The sequence below is a fragment of the Anomaloglossus baeobatrachus genome, chromosome 6 (genome assembly GCF_048569485.1).
Source record: "Anomaloglossus baeobatrachus isolate aAnoBae1 chromosome 6, aAnoBae1.hap1, whole genome shotgun sequence".
In the NCBI taxonomy this organism is placed as follows: Eukaryota; Metazoa; Chordata; class Amphibia; order Anura; family Aromobatidae; genus Anomaloglossus; species Anomaloglossus baeobatrachus.
In genome coordinates, this window is record NC_134358.1 from 104,299,478 (window position 1) to 104,321,295 (window position 21,818).

The following is a 21,818-nucleotide window of genomic DNA, read 5'->3' on the forward strand; positions in this document are numbered from 1 at the left end:
ACACGGCCTTACCAGGCTGCAGGTTGAGTGGAGACAACCATTTATCAAAATCAGTCTCCAGAGCTGCCCACAACTCAGTCGCTGTGTGACTCCTATTTCAAAGACATGTCAAGCTAAAGACCGCCTGATGCCGTTGCGCTCTGCTACCAGCATAGTAATGAGGGGTGCGTGATTCCTTCTGCGCAGTGAGAACGCTGGTGGCCTGACCAGGCAGGCTTGGGGCGGAGGTGGAGGACCCAGATGAGGTGGAGGATGCAGAAGCAGTGGCGGAACTTGGACAGACAGAGGATTGACACACAAGTCGTGGGGACGGCAAGACTTGTGCAGCAGACCCTTCACCATCTATCACCATAGTTACCCAGTGGCCAGTCAGCGACATGTAACGTCCCTGTCCATGCTTACTGGTCCAAGTATCGGTGGTGAAATGCACCCGTTCACACACAGAGTTTCTCAAGGAAGCGGTGATGTTGTGTGCGACATGCTGGTGTAGCGCGGGCACACCTTTCTTAGAGAAGTAGTGGCGACTAGGCATCTGGTACTGGGGCACAGCGACAGACATAAGGTCTCTAAAATCCTGTGTGTCCACTAGGCGGAAAGGCAGCATTTCTGTAGTCAACAGCTTACAGAGGGATAGAGTCAACCTCTTCGCTTTGTCATGGGTCGCAGGAAGTGGCCTTTTATTTGACCACATCTGAGGGACAGAGATCTGGCTGCTGTGTGTAGACGGTGTTGAGTCGGGTGTCCCTGGAAAAATGCAGCTTTGTGAGGAAAGTGCAGGCGGAGACATGATGTTGCCTTCATCCAAAGTTGGTGCTATCGATGTCTGAGAGAGCTGTACACACTCACTTGTTTCCCCTTCCAAACCAACTGACGACCTACCAAGCAAACTGCCTGTTGCGGTTACAGTGGTGGAAGTTGTGGGTGGAAAAACAGGTGTGACAGCTGTCCCCACAGTCCTAGAAGATGACGAGCGCGCGGATGCACTGGAAGGGGCAGGCGGTGGATGGTTCGCTCCGCTAGGCCGCATTGCAGCACGGTGAGCTTCCCATCGGGCCATATGATATTTATTCATGTGACGATTCATGGAAGAAGTTGTCAAACTGCTGAGGTTTTGACCTCTACTAAGAGAACCATGACAAATTTTACAGATCACATAATTTGGGCGATCTTTTTCTATGTCAAAAAAGGACCTGGCTAGGCAAGGCTTAGAGGCCATGCGACCTGTTGATCCACCCCGAATAATGCTCAGAGGCAGAGTGGTGGCTGAGGATGCAGTTGTAGACGTGCTACCAGTGCTCCGACTGTGTCCAGGAAGGCGCCAGGTTACTTCGACGTCGGTTGCATCCTCCTCCACCGCCTCTGTTGACCTCCTCGAGTGTCTGACTGTGGGTTGACAGTAGGTGTGATCTAGAACTTAATCATCAATTGTTGTGTTTGCACTCCCCTACCCCTCAGACCGAGTTTCTTCTTGCCCTGACCGAATATTTAAGTTGTCATCCCAATCGGGTATCTGCGTCTCATCTTCATCAGTATGTTCCTCATTGCCTATAACCACAGTTGTTGGAAAGGCAGCATTTTGGTAGCCAACAGTTTGCATATGATGAAAGTCAACCTCCAAGCCATTTCATGCCCTTCTAAAAGCATGTAAAACACAGCGAGGGGACTCCAACCACAGTCTCCCTCGTTGCCACTAACTGGGCCACACACACCCCACTTGACTGGCATCGGTTGAGCCCCCTTTTGAAAAAGAAAAAGATGCTTTGCATGAAGCACTCTCAAAAATACGCGTGCCTTTCCCGTCCCCTGGCTGACCCAGGGGAAGAAAAGTCCTCTGAGAGCCATGACTTGTTCATCTTGGTTCTTTTAGAGACACAGCGAGGGGACTCCAACCACAGTCTCCCTCGTTGCCACTAACTGGGCCACACACACCCCACTTGACTGGCATCGGTTGAGCCCCCTTTTGAAAAAGAAAAAGATGCTTTGCATGAAGCACTCTCAAAAATACGCGTGCCTTTCCCGTCCCCTGGCTGACCCAGGGGAAGAAAAGTCCTCTGAGAGCCATGACTTGTTCATCTTGGTTCTTTTAGAGACACAGCGAGGGGACTCCAACCACAGTCTCCCTCGTTGCCACTAACTGGGCCACACACACCCCACTTGACTGGCATCGGTTGAGCCCCCTTTTGAAAAAGAAAAAGATGCTTTGCATGAAGCACTCTCAAAAATACGCGTGCCTTTCCCGTCCCCTGGCTGACCCAGGGGAAGAAAAGTCCTCTGAGAGCCATGACTTGTTCATCTTGGTTCTTTTAGAGACACAGCGAGGGGACTCCAACCACAGTCTCCCTCGTTGCCACTAACTGGGCCACACACACCCCACTTGACTGGCATCGGTTGAGCCCCCTTTTGAAAAAGAAAAAGATGCTTTGCATGAAGCACTCTCAAAAATACGCGTGCCTTTCCCGTCCCCTGGCTGACCCAGGGGAAGAAAAGTCCTCTGAGAGCCATGACTTGTTCATCTTGGTTCTTTTAGAGACACAGCGAGGGGACTCCAACCACAGTCTCCCTCGTTGCCACTAACTGGGCCACACACACCCCACTTGACTGGCATCGGTTGAGCCCCCTTTTGAAAAAGAAAAAGATGCTTTGCATGAAGCACTCTCAAAAATACGCGTGCCTTTCCTGTCCCCTGGCTGACCCAGGGGAAGAAAAGTCCTCTGAGAGCCATGACTTGTTCATCTTGGTTCTTTTAGAGACACAGCGAGGGGACTCCAACCACAGTCTCCCTCGTTGCCACTAACTGGGCCACACACACCCCACTTGACTGGCATCGGTTGACCCCCCCTTTTGACAAAGAAAAAGATGCTTTGCATGAAGCACTCTCAAAAATACGCGTGCCTTTCCCGTCCCCTGGCTGACCCAGGGGAAGAAAAGTCCTCTGAGAGCCATGACTTGTTCATCTTGGTTCTTTTAGAGACACAGCGAGGGGACTCCAACCACAGTCTCCCTCGTTGCCACTAACTGGGCCACACACACCCCACTTGACTGGCATCGGTTGACCCCCCCTTTTGACAAAGAAAAAGATGCTTTGCATGAAGCACTCTCAAAAATACGCGTGCCTTTCCCGTCCCCTGGCTGACCCAGGGGAAGAAAAGTCCTCTGAGAGCCATGACTTGTTCATCTTGGTTCTTTTAGAGACACAGCGAGGGGACTCCAACCACAGTCTCCCTCGTTGCCACTAACTGGGCCACACACACCCCACTTGACTGGCATCGGTTGAGCCCCCTTTTGAAAAAGAAAAAGATGCTTTGCATGAAGCACTCTCAAAAATACGCGTGCCTTTCCCGTCCCCTGGCTGACCCAGGGGAAGAAAAGTCCTCTGAGAGCCATGACTTGTTCATCTTGGTTCTTTTAGAGACACAGCGAGGGGACTCCAACCACAGTCTCCCTCGTTGCCACTAACTGGGCCACACACACCCCACTTGACTGGCATCGGTTGAGCCCCCTTTTGAAAAAGAAAAAGATGCTTTGCATGAAGCACTCTCAAAAATACGCGTGCCTTTCCCGTCCCCTGGCTGACCCAGGGGAAGAAAAGTCCTCTGAGAGCCATGACTTGTTCATCTTGGTTCTTTTAGAGACACAGCGAGGGGACTCCAACCACAGTCTCCCTCGTTGCCACTAACTGGGCCACACACACCCCACTTGACTGGCATCGGTTGAGCCCCCCTTTTGACAAAGAAAAAGATGCTTTGCATGAAGCACTCTCAAAAATACGCGTGCCTTTCGCCTCCCCTGGCTGACCCAGGGGAAGAAAAGTCCTCTGAGAGCCAGGTCCACATTGTCAGTGGACAGACACGTGTGCTTATCTGCCAGCAGACCCCCAGCAGCACTGAAGACAGGTTCCGAGAGAACGCTGGCTGCAGGACACGACAAGATCCTCAAGGCGTACGTGGCGAGCTCAGGCAATTTATCCAGATTGGAAGCCTAAAATGAGCAGGGCTCAAGTTGCACAATAATGGAATCGATGTTTCTTTGCATATACTCATATATCTGTGTGTCTCCCTCTTTTTCCTTGTCCAGCTGTTTTGTTTTCACATGAGTATATGTCCTTGTCACTTTCCCATGTGTTTGTGTTATGTTGTGAGTTGTTTGTCACCTTTTGGACACCTTTCAGGGTGTTTTCTAGGTGTTTTACTGTGTTTGTGATTGCCTGCCATTGTTTCCTATGGGCTCGAGTTCGGTTCGTCGAACGTTCGACGAGCCGAACTCGAGCCAGACCCCCCGTTCGGCGAACCGCCTCGAGCCGAACCGGGACCGGTTCGCTCATCTCTATTCATCACTGTCTCCAACTTCCCCGGATCCATTGCTAACCCCTGACTGGACACGATATACCCCAGGAACGGCAAGGATTCACGTTCAAAAACGCACTTTTCTAGCTTAGCATATAACGAATGAGTGCGGAGCCTCTTAAGTACTCGGATGACATCCCTCCGATGGGTGGCAAGATCGGGGGAGAAGATGAGGATATCATCCAGGTATGCAACCACGGAAAGATACAAATCCCGGAAAACATCATTCACAAAGTCTTGAAATACGGCGGGGGCATTGCAGAGTCCGAAGGGCATTACGAGATACTCGTAGTGACCGTCCCTGGTGTTGAAGGCGGTCTTCCACTCATCGCCCTCTCGGACTTGCACTAGATTATACGCCCCGCGTAGATCCAGCTTCGTGAAGATCTTTGCCCCGCGGAATCGATCAAATAACTCCGTAATGAGGGGCAAAGGGTATTTGTTTTTGATCGTGATTGCATTTAATCCCCTGTAATCGATTCAGGGGCGTAGATCCCCTTCCTTCTTTTGCACGAAGAAGAACCCCGCACCGGCCGGTGAAATAGACTTGCGAATGAACCCTTTTGCCAGGCTGTCCTGAATATATTTGGACATAGCCTCCGTCTCTGGAGCAGAGAGGGGATACACTCTGCCCCTAGGGGGCTCGGAGTCTGGCTTCAGGTCTATTCGGCAATCGTATGGCCGGTGGGGAGGAAGGGTATCTGCGGCCCTCTTGGAGAAGACGTCCCTGTAGGCCTCATAAGGTGTCGGTAAACCTGGCTCCCCTGTATTCCCTGAGGACCCAACCGACCTAATGGTAGCGGGTGGTTCGGTAGTCACAAGGTGCTCCCTACAGGATCCTGCCCATGATGAGATCTCCCCTGTTGCCCAGTTGAGTATAGGAGCATGCTGTCTCAACCAGGGGAGGCCCAGTAGGATCTCATCCGTCCCCCCTGGAAGCACCAGGAAGGACACCTGCTCATGGTGTCCCGGTGATACTTCCATCCTGAGAGGGATGGTGATCTGGGTGATGGGATCGACTAGTAGGGACCTGTTGACTACCCGAACCCTGAGTGGCTTGGGCAAGAGAACCAGGGGAACTGAGTATCGGGTTGCCAGGGAGGTCGAAATGAAATTGCCATCAGCGCCTGAGTCCAGGCAGGCCAGAGCAGAGAAGAGAGTAGTGCCAAACTGCAACTGGGCGCTGATAGTCAACCTAGAGGGAGAAGCAGCGTCTAGGAACCCCCCTCTGATGGAAACTAGACGCTGTCTTTTCCCGACGGTTTGGGACATCGGGTAGCTATGTGTCCCCTCTGCCCACAGGAAAAGCAGATGACACCAGACCGAGAACCTGGGGTAGAGGAGACCGCTTTGGACACCTCCATTGACTCCACGGAGTCACCTACAGAGCTGGCTGGGAGACCTGTCTGGTGGAAGACGGGAGCCAGACGCTTTTTAGGCCGTGAGGACGTGGGTGCTGAAGAGACCTCGAGCCTCCGCTCCGCCTGGCGGATGTCTATGCGAGAGGCAACCACAATCAAGGACTCTAAAGTAGCAGGCACCTCACACATGGCCAGTGCGTCTTTGACGAACCCTGCCAGGCCCTCCCAGAACACAGGGACAAGGACCTTATCGGGCCAGTCCAGCTCTGCGGCAAGTGTCCTAAAGTGTACGGCAAAGTCCCCGACTGAAGCGGACCCTTGCCGAAGTCGTAGGAGGCGCAGCGCGGAGTCGTGGGTGACTTGAGGCCCGAGGAACACCATTCTCATGGCCCCAAGATAAGATGCTAAGTTAGTCACCACCCGATCTCCGCGCTCCCACAACGGCGTAGACCACTTCAGCGCTCTCCCTGTGAGCAGGGACTGGACGAAGGCTACCTTCGCCTTCTCGGTAGCGTAAAGATTCGCGGACAGCTCTAAGTAGGTGGTAACTTGGTTTATAAACCCACGGCACTCGGAGCTGTCCCCGCTAAAGCGCTCTGGAAGCGCAAGGCGAGGAGACCTTCCGCCCAATAGCACAGCCTGGGTAGCCGCCTGGGTGGCGACTGTCGTCAGAGCAGTCTTGTCGGAGGAAGACTGCTCCACTGCTGCCAAACGTGATTCCAACTGCTGCACATAACGCAGCAACTGCTGCTGCTCTTCAGCCATAGCCAGACCTTTGGCGCAACCGTAATGTTACGAGGGGGACCCGGGGAAGCGTGCCAAGATGGGGAATGGACAGCTTCCGCCGGTCAAGGTCCACTGTGCGGTGTAAGGGACCGCTGCTATGGTGGGTGAAGAGTGAGCGGGTTGCTGCTAGCGATCGTCTGGAATGTCACAGACGATCTATGTACACCGGTCTGCCCTAACCCGTGTGGGTTGTATGGCAGGGATCACACGGCTCGGTGTACCTGTTGCACGGGGAAGCACAGAGGTGCCCACGCACGTGTGCCAGTGGGAGTCACGAGAATATGGCACGAGGGTAGCACAGAGGTGCCCACGCACGTGTGCTTTCAATAACCAGGTGAGTCCAGTGGAGACTCGAGGAGCTCACCTGGGACAGGAACACGGCCTGTAGAAGGAGCTACTGCCGGAGCAGCAAGGCAAGGACATGGCCTGCAAACCAGGTGCTGCCTAAGCAGCAAGGGCCAAGCCCACAGAGGAAGATAATGCCTGAGCAGTGGCGTGGCAGCACGCTGCCAGACATCCAAACATAGAAGGACGGTCGCGCGCCGCCATGATGGCAGGAGGAGCTTTTAAGGAGGTGTAGTTCCAGCCAAGGGCGGGCGCGAGGCGGAGATGACGGACTTGACCCAATCAGGATCCACGACATCCCAGCCTGGCCAGTCAGGATTCACCACGTCACCAGCCTTGTCATCAAGCCGTGTGACGTCAGTGGGCGAATCAGGATCCACCAAGCATAGCACATGCTCACCCTCCTGCCTCTGGGAAATAGAGGCGGGATCCTCGGTCTCACAATGTGTAGAGATAACGGGAGTCTCACTGCTTCCCTGAGCAGAAAACCTCTGCACATTGCGCAACCTCACAGACCTTCGAGGCTGCTGAGCAGGAGGAGCTGCGGCAGGAAAGGAATGGGAGACCGCCTCATTTCTTGCAACAGGAGTACCACTAGGTGTCACCCTTGTGCTGCCTCTCTGAGGAGGTTTCTCCTGCACTCTGCGCAGTCTGGCAGACCTTCGGCGCTGCTGAGCAGGAGCACTCGTGGCAGGCAAGGAGACTGTCTCATTCCTTGCCACAGGAGAGCCACGAGGTGTAACAGGTATATATCCCCATCAGCAGTCAGTGTCCACCGTGCTCCCAGTTGGAAAAGGAGAGGTTGGCAACTGGAAGGTTTGGTGGAGGATACAGAGCTGTGTGGCTATGAAACTAATAGTAGCCTGAACCGAGTTAGACGCCATTCGGATCTGGAGACTGTGAGCCCTGTTAGCGTCACAGGGTCCACATGCCCACCCAGCCCAGGAACTCCCTGTTAACAACACAGGGGCCATTGAGTACGCTGACCGTGTGCGTAGGGGCACACCTGTGGACAGCAGGCGCATCAGCAGCAGCAGGCCTGTTAATGCCACTGGGCTGCACAAGCAGGACTGGTAGGACAGGAGCTGGTCTTAACCGTTCTGCGTTACCAACTGTGGTGGTGACCTGCATCGACACCCTATCCTTGCCTACCTCTGGCCTAAATCCGCAATGGGTTCAACACATGGAGGTGTGCTCTTTCGGAGCATAATAGAAGACTGCGCACCTCCTTGTTGGCTTCAGCCCCTTTTATAACCTGGGTCCACCCCAAACCAGGGTGAACCACAATGCACCTCCTGGAGACAAAAGCAGAGTGACACGTCATGAGTGGCATAACTAGCGTCCTATTTGGAACCGCAACTTCAATGATGACCTCATGGCTGCCATGACCCAAACACCTCACCAGTCATCGTCTGACCATCAATAATGCGGTGACAAGTCATAGGGGTGGCCCTCTGCAAGCCATTTGGGAGGACACCTGATGCCCTGTGGTCTATATGTGCCCCCCCACATCAGGGGCAGGGCCAAAGAGTTCATTACCGGACCTAGTCTCTGATGCAGTAAGTGCCTGAGCATTCTCAGTAGCATGAAATACAGTATCTGAAAAAAGACTATCAGCTTTAGCATGGTGTCTAGGCACAAAACAGGACTTAGACCCGGCACGTAATGCAAGCACCTGTGCAAAGAGGGTTTTCACACTTAGTGTGGGAGCATGCGCTGTATCCCGAAATGAAGACTTAGCGTCAGGAATAACACATTCAGGCTGAGCATACTCACTAGGCGAAACACTGTAATTACGCTGCAGCTGGGGTAAATCGGCACACGCATGCGCACTAGCTGCCTCTCCACACTTAGACGTGGAGGGGAAATTGCTCTTGGAGATGCTGTCTATGAACAGAAGGAAAAGCTAAAGGAAGCATGACTTTCTATCCCTCCGAATTATCAAATGCAGCAATGAATTCCATGAGTTTGCTATAACATTAGCGTAGCAAAATGTGCATGAGGGTGTCATGTAGAGGTGCTAGAAATAGCTTGGCACCAGTGGGGCACTAATGGAATACAACAGCCAGTTCTATGATGCCACTAAATGGCAGTATTTTTTGCTATCATTATAGCTTATTAAAAAAGAGCAGGAGGGTGTCATGCAGAGGTGCTGCACATAGATTTGCACCAGTGGGGCACTAATGGAGTACAACAGCCACTTCTTGTATGCCACTAGGTACACTGACTGTTTGCTAGTATAATGGCTTAGTTAAAAAGAGTTTGAGTGTGCAATGCAGGCAGACGTGCTGCAAATATCTTTACAATAGTGTGAATAGACAAAAGTACAATAGCCACGTTTAGGATACCACTAGGTACACTGACTGTTTGCTAGTATAATGGCTTAGTTAAAAAAAGATTGAGTGTGCAATGCAGGCAGACGTGCTGCAAATATCTTTACAATAGTGTGAATAGACAAAAGTACAATAGCCACGTTTAGGATGCCACTAGGTACACTGACTGTTTGCTAGTATAATGGCTTAGTTAAAAGAAGATTGAGTGTGCAATGCAGGCAGACATGCTGCAAATATCTTTACAATAGTGTGAATAGACAAAAGTACAATAGCCACGTTTAGGATGCCACTAGGTACACTGACTGTTTGCTAGTATAATGGCTTAGTTAAAAAAAGTTTGAGTGTGCAATGCAGGCAGACGTGCTGCAAATATCTTTACAATACTGTGAATAGACAAAAGTACAATAGCCACGTTTAGGATACCACTAGGTACACTGACTGTTTGCTAGTATAATGGCTTAGTTAAAAAAAGATTGAGTGTGCAATGCAGGCAGACGTGCTGCAAATATCTTTACAATACTGTGAATAGACAAAAGTACAATAGCCACGTTTAGGATGCCACTAGGTACACTGTGTGTTTGCTAGTATAATGGCTTAGTTATAATGAGTTGGAGTGTGCAATGCAGGCAGACGTGCTCTGCAAATGTCTTTGCACTAGTGGGACTATAGCAAAGTCCAATAGCCACGTTTAGGATGCCACTAGGTACACTGAGTGTTTGCTAGTATAATGGCTTAGTTATAATGAGTTGGAGTGTGCAGAGGACAGGAGGGTACAGTGCCAGGATTGTGGGGCTCTGGGTAGAGGAATGGAAGTCTGCCTTTCTATTCCCTCCTAATAGGGAAATGCAGGGAGGAAATCCCTGACCTTGGCTACACAGACGCTGTCTCTGTTTTCAGGACCTGTCACCTATGGCTCTGACCCTGCCGGTTTCAGCCCTTAAAAGGACTGATAGAAAGTGCTATCCCTATGCTGTCTAACGCTGTGTATGGAGCGCATACAGCTGTATCGGCGATAGGACTCAGGAGGACGGAGCTGCGACAGTGATGTCTGACACCAAAGACGCAGAAGAGATAATGGCGTCCTGGAGGAAAATGTCCGATTTTATAATGCAGGGACATGTGACATGGACATCCTATCACACATGCCGTTGCTTCTCTGGCTAAAAGTCCACTTAGCTGTGTGTGTGTCTGGGATTGGCTGACATGCTGGCCCGCCCCACTACACGCGCGCGCTTAGGGAAGGAAGACAAGTAAAAAAAAAAAAAATGGCGATCGCCATTATAGAAACAGCAGTGATCTGAAGGCGCTGTTCACGCACACTATACACTGAAATGTCATAATAGTGTGATTCACAGAGTGACTTACACTATTACAGCGGAAGCCAAGCTAGGAATTAGCTGTTTTTTTGCTGCTAGAACCGTTCTCGAACGTTTCTAGAACTATCGAGCTTTTGCAAAAAGCTGGAATTCTAGTTCGATCTAGAACAGGCCCCAAAATCACTCGAGCCTAGAACTGGAGAACCTCGAACCACGAACCGCGCTCAACTCTACTGACAGCATCAGAGACTATGCCCTGCGTCTGCAAACTTCTCTCCGGACGTTGAAGCGGGTGGACCCCATTAATGATGCTGATAGTAACAAAATGCTGGTGGAGCAATTCGTGCAGGGGATGAGATCCCCGGAGGACCGTAAACAGCTGCGTCTGTGGGCCTTAGAGCAACCTGATGTGGACTTTGCCGTGTGGAAAGAACGAGCCATTAAGGCTCTGCAGCCCCTGGCATCCGAAGTCCCGTAACCGGCCCCGTGGCCAGCTGAGATGGCTCCCATCGTGGTAGCTCCTTCTCCCCCAACGCCAGCAGCGCCTGTGAATTCTGGTGGAATGATGGAGGAGCTGGCTGCCCAGGTCCGTCGTATGAATGGAGAGCTCGCCAAGATCCTCGCCGCACTACAGCCTCCAATGAGATCCAGGCCCCTGGGGGGGTTACAGCTCGCCGATCATCCCGAATATGTTCCCTGGATGCAGCGGAGAAGTGCTACTGACCCGCGGTATGGACCTCTGATCTGCTACAAGTGCAGCAAGCCCGGTCACTACTCCCGACGGTGTCCGTTAAACGAACAACCCCTGGGGCCAAGGGCCAATCCTCAGGAGTAGAACCCATTGGCCCCCCCGACTGGCGGGACCGGTTCATCGGGGCCCGCCCCATCATCCCTCTGGCTGTGAATGGCGTCCCGCTGATGGCGCTCCTGGACACTGGATCTCAGGTAACCACGATACCGTATACACTGTATCAACGTTATTGGGGGGAGGATGAACTTGCCCCTCCAGATAGCAGCATGACATTCATTGCCACTGATGGCCTCCCTTTGACCCAAGTGGGGTACAAACATGTGGCTATGACCGTGGGGCGAACCGAGCTACAACACCAAGGGATGGTCGTGATAAGGAATAACCTCAGCAATCATGACCCAAAAGTGGTGCTAGGAATGAATGTAATGGAGCATTGCATGAGTGAGGTGCTGACCCTACTGCAACAGCTGGCCGCCACAGCAGCGGGAGGTCAACAAAGGGCGGTGCAGCGGGAGATTCGGGCCTTGATGTACCGGCAGCAAGTCAACTCGGCGGGAGGAGAGAATGGAGGAGTGATTGTGATGGATGTGGCCCCTTTAACTGTGCCTCCCCGGAGCGAAATGATGATCTGGTGTAGGGCAGCGGTAGGTCCCCAGGGGCGTGATTACCCGGCCATGGTAGAGCCCATGCGCTCAGAACACTGGTCCACCGTAATGTCCGCCAGGGGGGTAGTGGATGTTAAGAAGGGAAGGGTGCCCGTGAGAGTGCTAAATTGTGGAGAGGAAGAGGTTAGGCTCCCACGGTACGCCACCTTTGCCAAACTACTAACCCTGGACCCCCACGCCATCCAAGAGCTAGTCTCCCCAACCTCCTCACTCTCCGCCACTCGCCACATGCCCCCTGCCCAGTTGGGTGAGTGGTGTCGAGAGCTGCATGTAGGCACTGACGATTCCCCAACACATCACAGGGACGGGGTATACCGGGTAGTGCAGGAATACGAGCAGGTTTTCAGCAAACACCCGCTGGACTTCGGGCAAATTAAAGGGGTCCAACACTACATACCCACCGGCAGGCGCCCCCCTATTAAAGAAAGGTATAGGTCTATTCCACCCGCACATTACCAATGCGCCAAAGATATGTTGAAAAACATGAAAGAGGCAGGGGTTATTCGGGATAGCTGCAGTCCCTGGGCCGCTCCGTTGGTGCTGGTCAAGAAAAAGGATGGCACAATGAGGATGTGTGTGGATTACCGGAAGATCAACCAGATAACCCATAAAGATGCCTATCCTCTACCCCGTATTGAAGAATCTCTAGCCGAGCTGAAGACCGCCAACTACTTCTCTACCCTCGACCTCACCAGCGGATACTGGCAGGTGACCGTAGCCCCTGAAGACCGTGAAAAGACCGCCTTCGCTACCCCCATGGGACTCTGTGAGTTCAATAGCATGCCGTTTGGGCATGCTATTGGAACCTTCCAACGGCTAATGGAATGCTGTCTGGGACACCTGAATTTTGAGACTGTCTTGCTGTACCTGGACGATGTAATCGTGTACTCACAGACATATGAAGCTCACCTGGAGCACCTAGCTGAGGTGTTCGCGTCCCTTGCCAAGTACGGGATGAAACTGAAACCCTCCAAGTGTCACCTGTTGAAGCCCAAGGTACAATACCTCGGACACGTGGTGGGCGCGGAAGGCGTCGCCCCAGACCCGGAAAAGATCACTGCCATCCAGGACTGGCCGAGGCCGACTACGGTGAGGGAGGTGAGACAGTTCCTGGGCCTAGTGGGCTACTACCGCCGCTTCATAAAAGGGTACACAAAGATGGCTGCCCCCATGCAAGACCTCCTCGTGGGGCAGACCAAGGGTGGTAGGCCTACCGGGACTCCACTAGTGTGGGAGGAAAAGCACGATGAGTCCTTCCGCCAGCTGAAGGCGGCATTGACCGGGGAAGAGATCCTAGCGTACCCTGACTACGGCCTCCCCTTCATCCTTTACACTGATGCCAGCAATGTGGGCTTGGGAGCGGTCTTGGCCCAGGATCAAGACGGAAGAGAAAGGGTGATCGCTTATGCCAGCCGAAAACTCCAACCCACCGAAAGGAACCCTGAGAATTACAGCTCTTTCAAGCTCGAGCTTCTAGCACTGGTGTGGGCTATCACCGAGCGGTTCCGCCATTACCTGGCATCGGCCAAGTTCACTGCTTACACGGACAATAACCCACTAACCCATCTGGATACAGCCAAGCTGGGTGCATTGGAGCAGCGGTGGGTGGCCAGGCTGGCCAATTACGACTTCACTATCAAATACCGGGCCGGCCGTACAAATGCCAACGCCGATGCCATCTCCCGGATGCCCCACCTGTCAGAAGAGGGGCTGGACGATGATGACCTCGAAGAGATCGAGTTGCCTGCGTTTCACCGGCCGCCAGTCGAGAAGTTGCGGGTCCATCAACAGCAGGTGAGCCTGGATCCGCTGCCCAGTCAAGGGTGGCAAGAAGCCCAGGACCAAGCACCCGCTGTCCACTTGGTCAAAACCCTGGTGGAACAGGGCTCGGCTGGAATGGACCCTGCTGCCCCGACCGAGGCCCAACCCTTGTGGCGGGAACGAACTCGGTTATACCTGCATCAAGGGAAGCTGTATCGGGAGTTAATCAATCCGAAGACCCATGAGAAGGTTCGCCAGCTGGTGATTCCTCAAGCTAACGTGACCACTGTCCTCCAGGCATACCATGACGGTGCCGGACACTTCGGGTGGAAAAAGCTGGAAATGCTGTTAAAAGAGCGGTTCTATTGGAGCGGGATGAGGGAATCTGTGGAGGCCTGGTGCCGAGAATGCGGTCCCTGCACACTGAGAAGAAGGGATGAGGCTAGCCAGAAGGCCTCGCTACGCCCAATTGTTACACATCAACCGCTGGTGGCCCTCGACCATGTGAAACTCACCCCTAGCCGAAGTGGGTATACTTATGCCCTGACCATTGTGGACCACTATTCAAGATTTATGGTGGTTGACCCAGTCAAGGACCTGACCGGCCGTACCGCCGCTAGAGCATTCCAGGCCTATTTCTGTCGGCCACATGGATACCCGGAGAAGGTACTTACCGAACAGGGCCCGGCCTTTGAAGCGGAGGTGTTCCAAGAATTCTGCCAGCTGTACGGTTGCAAGAAAATCCAGACCATGCCTTACCACGCCCAAACCAATGGCATGTGCGAGAAGATGAACCACTTGGTCCTGAACCTACTCAAGACGTTGCCGCTGGAGGAGCGGAACCTATGGCCAGAGAAACTACCTGACCTGGTCGATATGTACAACAATATTCCTTCTAGCTCTACAAAGTGCACACCGGCGTACCTGATGAGAGCTTGGCCCGGTCGACTGCCAGTGGACCTAGAGATGGGGTTGGAGGCCCCAGAAGCGCTCCCTTCGACCGCGGGATGGACATTCAATGAAGAGCACAGTACCGACAGGTCCAGGACTATGTAGAAAAGAACTTGTGCCAGAGTCGGAAACAACAAGAGCAGTGCTTCAACAAAAAGGCGGCTGCAGGTCCCTTCATGCCTGGAGATGTCGTCTTGAAGCGAAAGCGAAGGACCCACAAGCTAGACGACCAGTGGGAGGAGGCCCCGTATGTAATACAACCCACCAATTGGGAGAATGGAAAGGCCTACCAGATCAGCTGTGCCCAGGGGAAGACTTCCCCGAGATCACCTGAAGAGGTGTCCCCCACCATTGAGGACGGCAACTGAAGCCCCGGCCACCGAACCAGCTGACGGGAAGGAGAAAGGGGTAATCCACACCATGATGGGCGATTTCCCGGCCGATTGGCCAACACAGAACGGCGCAGTGATCCTTCCTGTAATACTGTTCCCACAACCCGTGGAGGAAAAAGAGGTGGAAGTGACCGTTGATACCCCAGCACCCAGGGATGTGCCTGCACCCAGCTCCCCTATGCCTCTGCCTGCCCCACATGATAGCCGGGGGGAGGGACTAGCTGTGCCCTCTACTCCACTGCCTACCACCACCAACCTTGGCCCCCGTAGGTTCACACGTCCCAACCTAGGTCGACTCCCACTTAGGTACAGGGAGACTAACATCTAGGGGGGTGATGTTCCAGTATGTTGTTAAATGTTGTTGAATGATAAGATTGAATCAACCGAAGAAGTTTATCAGATTGACACCGTGATTGAACCGGCCGTTGCCGGCAACTAGTCCCCGTGGGGACTTTCTGCAACCGTTGCGTACGGAACTTCTTACGGACAAGCCCGAGAACTTGCAGGGCAACCACAAACTTAGTGGAGTGTAAATAAATTGTTGGCTTGATACCGTAACCGCCTCCGGAGAGGCTGATTTGGAAGGATGGGCCTGGAGGAAATGGATGGCCCAGGCCCGCCACTACCGTAACCGGTGGCAATCCTCCGGGGGTCAGGGGTCCCCCATGGACGTGGGTTCCCCTGAAAGAGACCGTACCCGCTCGGGCAATTTGGTTCTGGACTGGGGCAAAGGGTGCTGCCCACTTCTTAGGGGCAGCATCAGGGCCAGGTTGTTTGGGCGGGGGGGGAGCGGAAGCCGTACCGTCATAAAAGACAACCGTTTAGTAACGTTAAAAGAAAGTGCCTCCCGTTATGGGAAGTTTATAAAGAATGCTTATGTTTTATATGTGTTTTACCGTTTTCTATTTTTCTAGTTGTGAAAATAAAACCGGTGATGGACGAGCAGCCCGCGGACGGTCTGCATTTAACCAAGGGGGAATGTGGCGCCCTGGACAAGCCAGGACGTCACAGGTACTGCAAGAACACACCCTACACCCCGGTTAGGAACACCGAAGTCAAACACAAATCCTTGTTGCCTTCCTCCAGGGACTGATGTCCACACCAGGTGGGGCGGAGCCAGGCGGTTGGCTCCACCCACCGAGGAGTTCACAGTCCTGGAGGCAGGAAAAGGAAGGGAGAACAGTTTGAGGAGTTGTAGAGTGAGGAGTAGGAGTGGAGGAACCGACTGACCGTGTCCGGGTACGTGGCCCGGGCACCTGACAGCAAGGTTGTCAGACGGTGGTGACCGTCTGCAGGAGAGGCCGATTGACGCACAACCGTGAGGACCGGGGACGGGCGGTGGCCCGCCGGTACCGAACCGGGGAGCAAAGAGAAGCCAGCACCATCCGGCAGGGCCTACGGACCCCGACCAGGCTAGGAGTCACCGTAAAACCGGTCAAATCTGTCAGCGACGGGAACCTCCGGGGTTTCCCAGCAGTAAAGACCCGACTGAAGGCAACCGTCCAAACCGTGAGGGAGATAAAGCTACCGCCAGAGCGAGAGCTCCCAGGGCCAAAGCCTGCGGGCAAAGGAAGGGCTCCCTTAGCCAACATACCGCTGGGGAGCGGGCTATCAGTGGGAAGCCATTGGGGCCGAGAACAGAACACCAGTGCAGGGAGAGACAGTTACCGCCAACCTACCGGCAGTGACCGCCGCAGCCGTCTGTGGGACTCGTCCATCCAGCCGTTTGTTTTACCGGAGACTCCGTGTGCATTACTGGCTGAGTAAGCACCACCGTGCCGTCTGGCACTGCGCTGCCCCGCGACCCTGCACCCGGCCAGGCCCCACATCTCACCTCCTGTCCTCCACCACCGGGCCCCGGGACCACCAAAAAACCCCTACCCACGGAGAGGAGAAAACATCTCAGCTGCTCCCTGTCAACGCTCCCGGGATCCCCGTACAGAGCAGCGGTGGTGTCCCAACCTCACCACAAGCCGTGGGTGGCGTCACGGACAATACCCCTCCACCAAACCACCCCTTTCCCTCACGGGCGAGGAGCGCCGCTCGAGTCCCCGGGATCCGGGCCACCGCTCGAGCCACCGACCGAGCGAGCAGCAGCCGGACCCGAGCAGTGGGTGAGCGCAGCGTCCCCTCCTCCGCCTGCGACAGATCCTACATAGTCTTTTTTAATTATTTGTTCAATGCTGAACCTGTGCTGGTTATGAAAATTAGGGGGAACCCCACATCTTTTTCTAAAGTTATTTATTAACTCTGCTAAATAGCTGTACAAGCTATCTATTTTCTATGTATGTATCTATTCTAGCATTTATTTGTCTATCTATCTATCTTTACACATCAAAAACCATTTATTTCAGTGATATCCATTTTTTTCCCAGTACGTGTCATGGATGTCATCCATGTGCTGTCCGCATTTGACCCGTGTTGCCAGTTAAAATGGATATGTTTCCATGTGGAGCACACAGACACACAGTCCTTGTGAAAACACAGACGTGTGATCAATCTCATTGAATCTAATGTGTCTACGTGTGTCCATGTGTCCGATATGTGTGAAAATGAACACCACACGTACCAGCAACACGGACGTGTGAAGGGGCCTAAGGGAAATTTTTCTTTTAAACCACCGAGGATGTTTAATCATTTCTCTGGTTGTTCCAACTCCTCTAAAATCAGGAATATTATCATAGACTGGAAGTACCAACTTTTTTTTTTTTTTTTAAGCCTCCAAACATATTGTCCTGGACTGTTTGGGATGACTCCTCCTCAACTTTCAACATACTTCTTACTGCGGATAAGAGTTCCTCTATATCCTCTGTGGAAAAGTAGTGCTTTTTCAGGGTTTGGTCATAACCCTGGATAAGACCTGAACTTTATTCCTCCATCTAATCCTCAGAGAAGGATGCCTGGATGTCGTCCGAGTCTGATAATATAAGGGAGATTTTCCTCTTTTTTTGCCACAGATGGCACTAAAGAAGTCGACTGAGAGAAAAAGGCCAGGGAAGTCTGGATTTCCTACTGTCTCATCCCTTTTAGTTCATTCATTAAGCTGGTGTCACACACAGCAACAACGACAACGACGTCGCTGCTACGTCACCATTTTCTGTCACGTTGCAGCGAAGTCCCGTCGCTGTCGCTGTGTGTGACATCCAGCAATGACCTGGCCCCTGCTGTGAGGTCGCCGGTCGTTGCTGAATGTTCAGCTTCATTTTTTGGTCGTCACTCTCCCGCTGTGACACACACATCGCTGTGTGTGACAGCGAGAGAGCGACGAAATGAAGCGAGCATGGAGCAGGAGCCGGCGTCTGGCAGCTGCGGTAAGCTGTAACCAGCGTAAACATCGGGTAACCAAGGGAAGACCTTTCCCTGGTTACCCGATATTTACCTTCGTTACCAGCCTCCGCCCTTGCTGCCAGCGCCGGCTCCTGCTCTGTGCACATGTGGCTGCAGTACACATCGGGTAATTAACCCGATGTATACTGTAGCAAGGAGAGCAAGGAGCCAGCGCTAAGCTGTGTGCGCGGCTCCCTGCTCTCTGCACTGTGACATGTCGCTGCAGTACACATCGGGTTAATTAACCCGATGTGTACTGTACCTAGGAGAGCAAGGAGCCAGCACTAAGCGCGGCTCCCTGCTCTCTGCACATGTAGCGACATTATGATCGCTGCTGCGTCGCTGTGTTTGACAGCTAAGCAGCGATCATAACAGCGACTTACAAGGTCGCTCTTACGTCACAGAAAATGGTGACGTAACAGCGACGTCGTTGTCGCTGTCGCTTAGTGTGAACCCAGCTTTAAGGCCCAGTCACACACAACGACTTACCAGCGATCCCGAAACCGATGCGACCTGATAGGGATCGCAGGTAAGTTGCTGGGAGGTCGCAGGTGAGATGTCACACAGCCAGATCTTACCAGCGATGCAGGAACAATACAGGTCGCAGTAGCGACCTGTATAACGATCTCAGCAGTCACTGTGACCCTGTCACACAGTGTCAAACACAGCGATGTGTCCTGCCCAGCAGGACGTCGCCTTTGAAGAAAATGACCTGGACCATTCTGCAACGACTAGAGATCTCACAGCAGGGGCCTGATCGCTGGTAAGTGTCACACATAACGAGATCGCTAACGGGATCGCTACTACGTCACCAAAACGGTGACTCAGCTGCGATCTCGCTAGCGATCTCGTTATGTGTGACAGTACCTTTAGAGATAGTTTCGCTTCCTGCATAATTTTTTATCTACACTCCTGACAAAGGGGTTTCTTATGTGAGGAACACAGCTATTAATTGCAGATAGCACATAAATGGGTAGTAGTCCTAGATCTCACTTTTGGTGTAAAATCCTTGTCCCCCTAAAAGAAAGGGGGAGAAGGTGGAAATCACCTTATCCTAAACATCAAAAGGAGAGCCCACTGCAAGAACACTTTTTGTGCCTGGGTTAGCACTGGGCTCAACATCTATGGAGCCAAATGAAGATACATCATCCATTCTGACAAGAAATTGTCCTACTTTCAGATGTCTTCTGCCAGAGAACTTCAGGATGCAACTTCACCCGTTCTAAGACGTTGATTTCATGTGGAGGAGGCCATTAGTAAAACTTCTAGCAGCCAAGACGCCAACATATATCCAGTAATCCGGGAATCCCTATGCATTCTTAGGTGAAACCCAACCCGGAAGTGACATTGTGAGGCGCCTGGCATCTGGAGTCACTTCTAGTGCAAGCGTAATGCATGCCAGAGTAAGGGGAAGGAGGAAAAAGGCCTGGGAGCTGCGGGAGGACCCCGGCCAGCCACCTCTTAACATTACTCACAGATGCTGGAGTCCTGTTTACCATGGAGTATAAGCAGCCTAAGGGAAGAAGGTGCACGCACAATAGACCTAGCTGCCCATCTTCCAGGAAAGAGGACTGCTCGCTGGCCACAGCCTCACTAAGAGACCTCTTCATGATCCTAGGGATAGGAAAAACAGTGAGGATAGGGGTGGGGAAGGGCAATGTAACCTCTTTGTGTTTCCTGTCCATCTTAGGGTGAGGAGGCAACCTTCTTTGTGCTGTTGTGACGCCCTGGACAAGTCAAGTCATCACAGGGTTCTGCACAATCTTTCTCTCCCCGTGCAGGGCTGAACGCCCCATGGTTCTTGGAACCTCACCTGCAGTACTGCCTCCACCAGCATTCACAAATCCTAGTTACACCTCACACCACAACTGTCAGGCACACCAGTGGGCTGCTTAAGCTGAAATAGGGCAGTCCACCTAGGGGTCAGACAGAGTGGTAAGAGAGGGGAAGTCAGCGAGGGAGGAAGTGCAGAGCAGAGCTGAAAGGCAGAACAGAAGTAGCTCCCAGTGAGTGAGGTGCTGGGAGTGGTAGTTCCACAGAGTGCAGTGGTAGCTCTCGAGCTGTCAGGAGCTCTGAGGAAGCTAGGAGTTGTAGCTCCCAGGGGAGAAGCAGACTAGGTTGCAGACGGTGGTCTGGACTTAGAGGAGTCGGAACCCCAGTCGCAGGGGATTGAGGCTAGGTGCCTGAACCTCTGTTGGAGGACGTTCAGCAGCCTGGGCCTAATCACTGGTCTGGGACCGAAGGCTCGACGGGGTGCACGGACCCTAGGTCAGGGAGCAGCTTCAGGCAATCCGGCAATTAACCTGCGGAGGACAGGACCTCTACGGACTGTTCCCACAAAGCTCACAGATCGGGGGCTCTAGCGCACCGAGGGTGATAGGGCTTTCCAAGCTAGTGGCCTACTAAAATACCAAGCGTGAGCCCCTGAGAGCAAGCTCTTCTAATTAGCAACAGTGGGGAGCAGGGCCCGGAAAGCTCCAAGCTGACGGGCCATAAAGGACACTCTAAATGACTGTGCCAGGAGGCAGGTCACTGACTACAAGGCAGTGCTGCAGGGGACGGGACCCGGATGAGCTCCCCTCAGGAGACAGTGGCCGTCAGAGACTTGGTTTACCCTGCTTTATTGCTGAGTGAGTACCTGACTAACCACTGCAATCAGCGAGCCTGCACTCCCCCTGCACACCATACCACCGTCCAGAGTCCCGGGGCTTTCCCTACCCGTGGAGGGTAACGTCATCTTGCTGCCCCACTTCATCACCCCGGGTCCTCCCAACGGCAGCGTCGGTACTCCCAATTACCGTACACCACGGGTGGCGTCACAAGCTATATCTCCCTTGTAAATACCCCCTTTCTTCATTCGGGTGTGACCCTTAGCCCCCAGGTCCGGATACCCTCGAGCCACAAGCAGTGACATCCGGATCCGAGCGGTTCGACCGCTGCCGAGGCATTACACTGTCATGGAGGGTGAGGGGAGAAAAATCAATTTGTGTGTGTGTGTGTGTGTGTGTGTGTGTGTGTAGCAAGCACTACCATGCTCGGTACTCAAGACAAGCAGGTCAGACCCTTCTGTGTGTGTCAATAGTCCACAAAAAAAGGTGCTTTTTCCTGCAGTCCGTAGTGTCTGGCAGGTAAAACAAAAAAGCTCCATTCATTATTTTTTTCCCCCTGTGTATGTTACTTGCTGCTGGCCCAGCGCCTTTCGCTCACTTACCACTCTTCACAGCCCTGCGTTCTCCACACCTCAGAGACATCACTATTCCTCCTGAGCTGCTGCTCTTCAGTCTACTAGGTCTCTGCATTGTAAAGCCTCAGTGATTGTTCCAGTCCCTCAACTCCCTCCTGCTATCCTTATGATAAAAATAAGGCAAGAGTACACAATTATAAAGCAATTGAGCTATGTATAATTAATATGGTGTTGTGTGTATATTTATATAGTGTGTCGAGTCCATATGTGGCGCCCCTGACCTGGTCAGGCACCACAGAGTAT

General features: G+C 52.9%; 1 long non-coding RNA gene across 1 annotated transcript in view; it reads right to left on the reverse strand.

Moving 5' to 3' along the window:
- LOC142244103 (uncharacterized) overlaps window positions 1–21,618 on the reverse strand; it is a 129,529-nt gene extending 107,911 nt beyond the window's left edge. The window contains exon 1 of the long non-coding RNA XR_012724440.1: window positions 21,543–21,618. This is a non-coding gene — a long non-coding RNA (uncharacterized LOC142244103). The remainder of the gene's footprint in view (window positions 1–21,542) is intronic.
- Window positions 21,619–21,818: the final 200 nt, after the last annotated feature.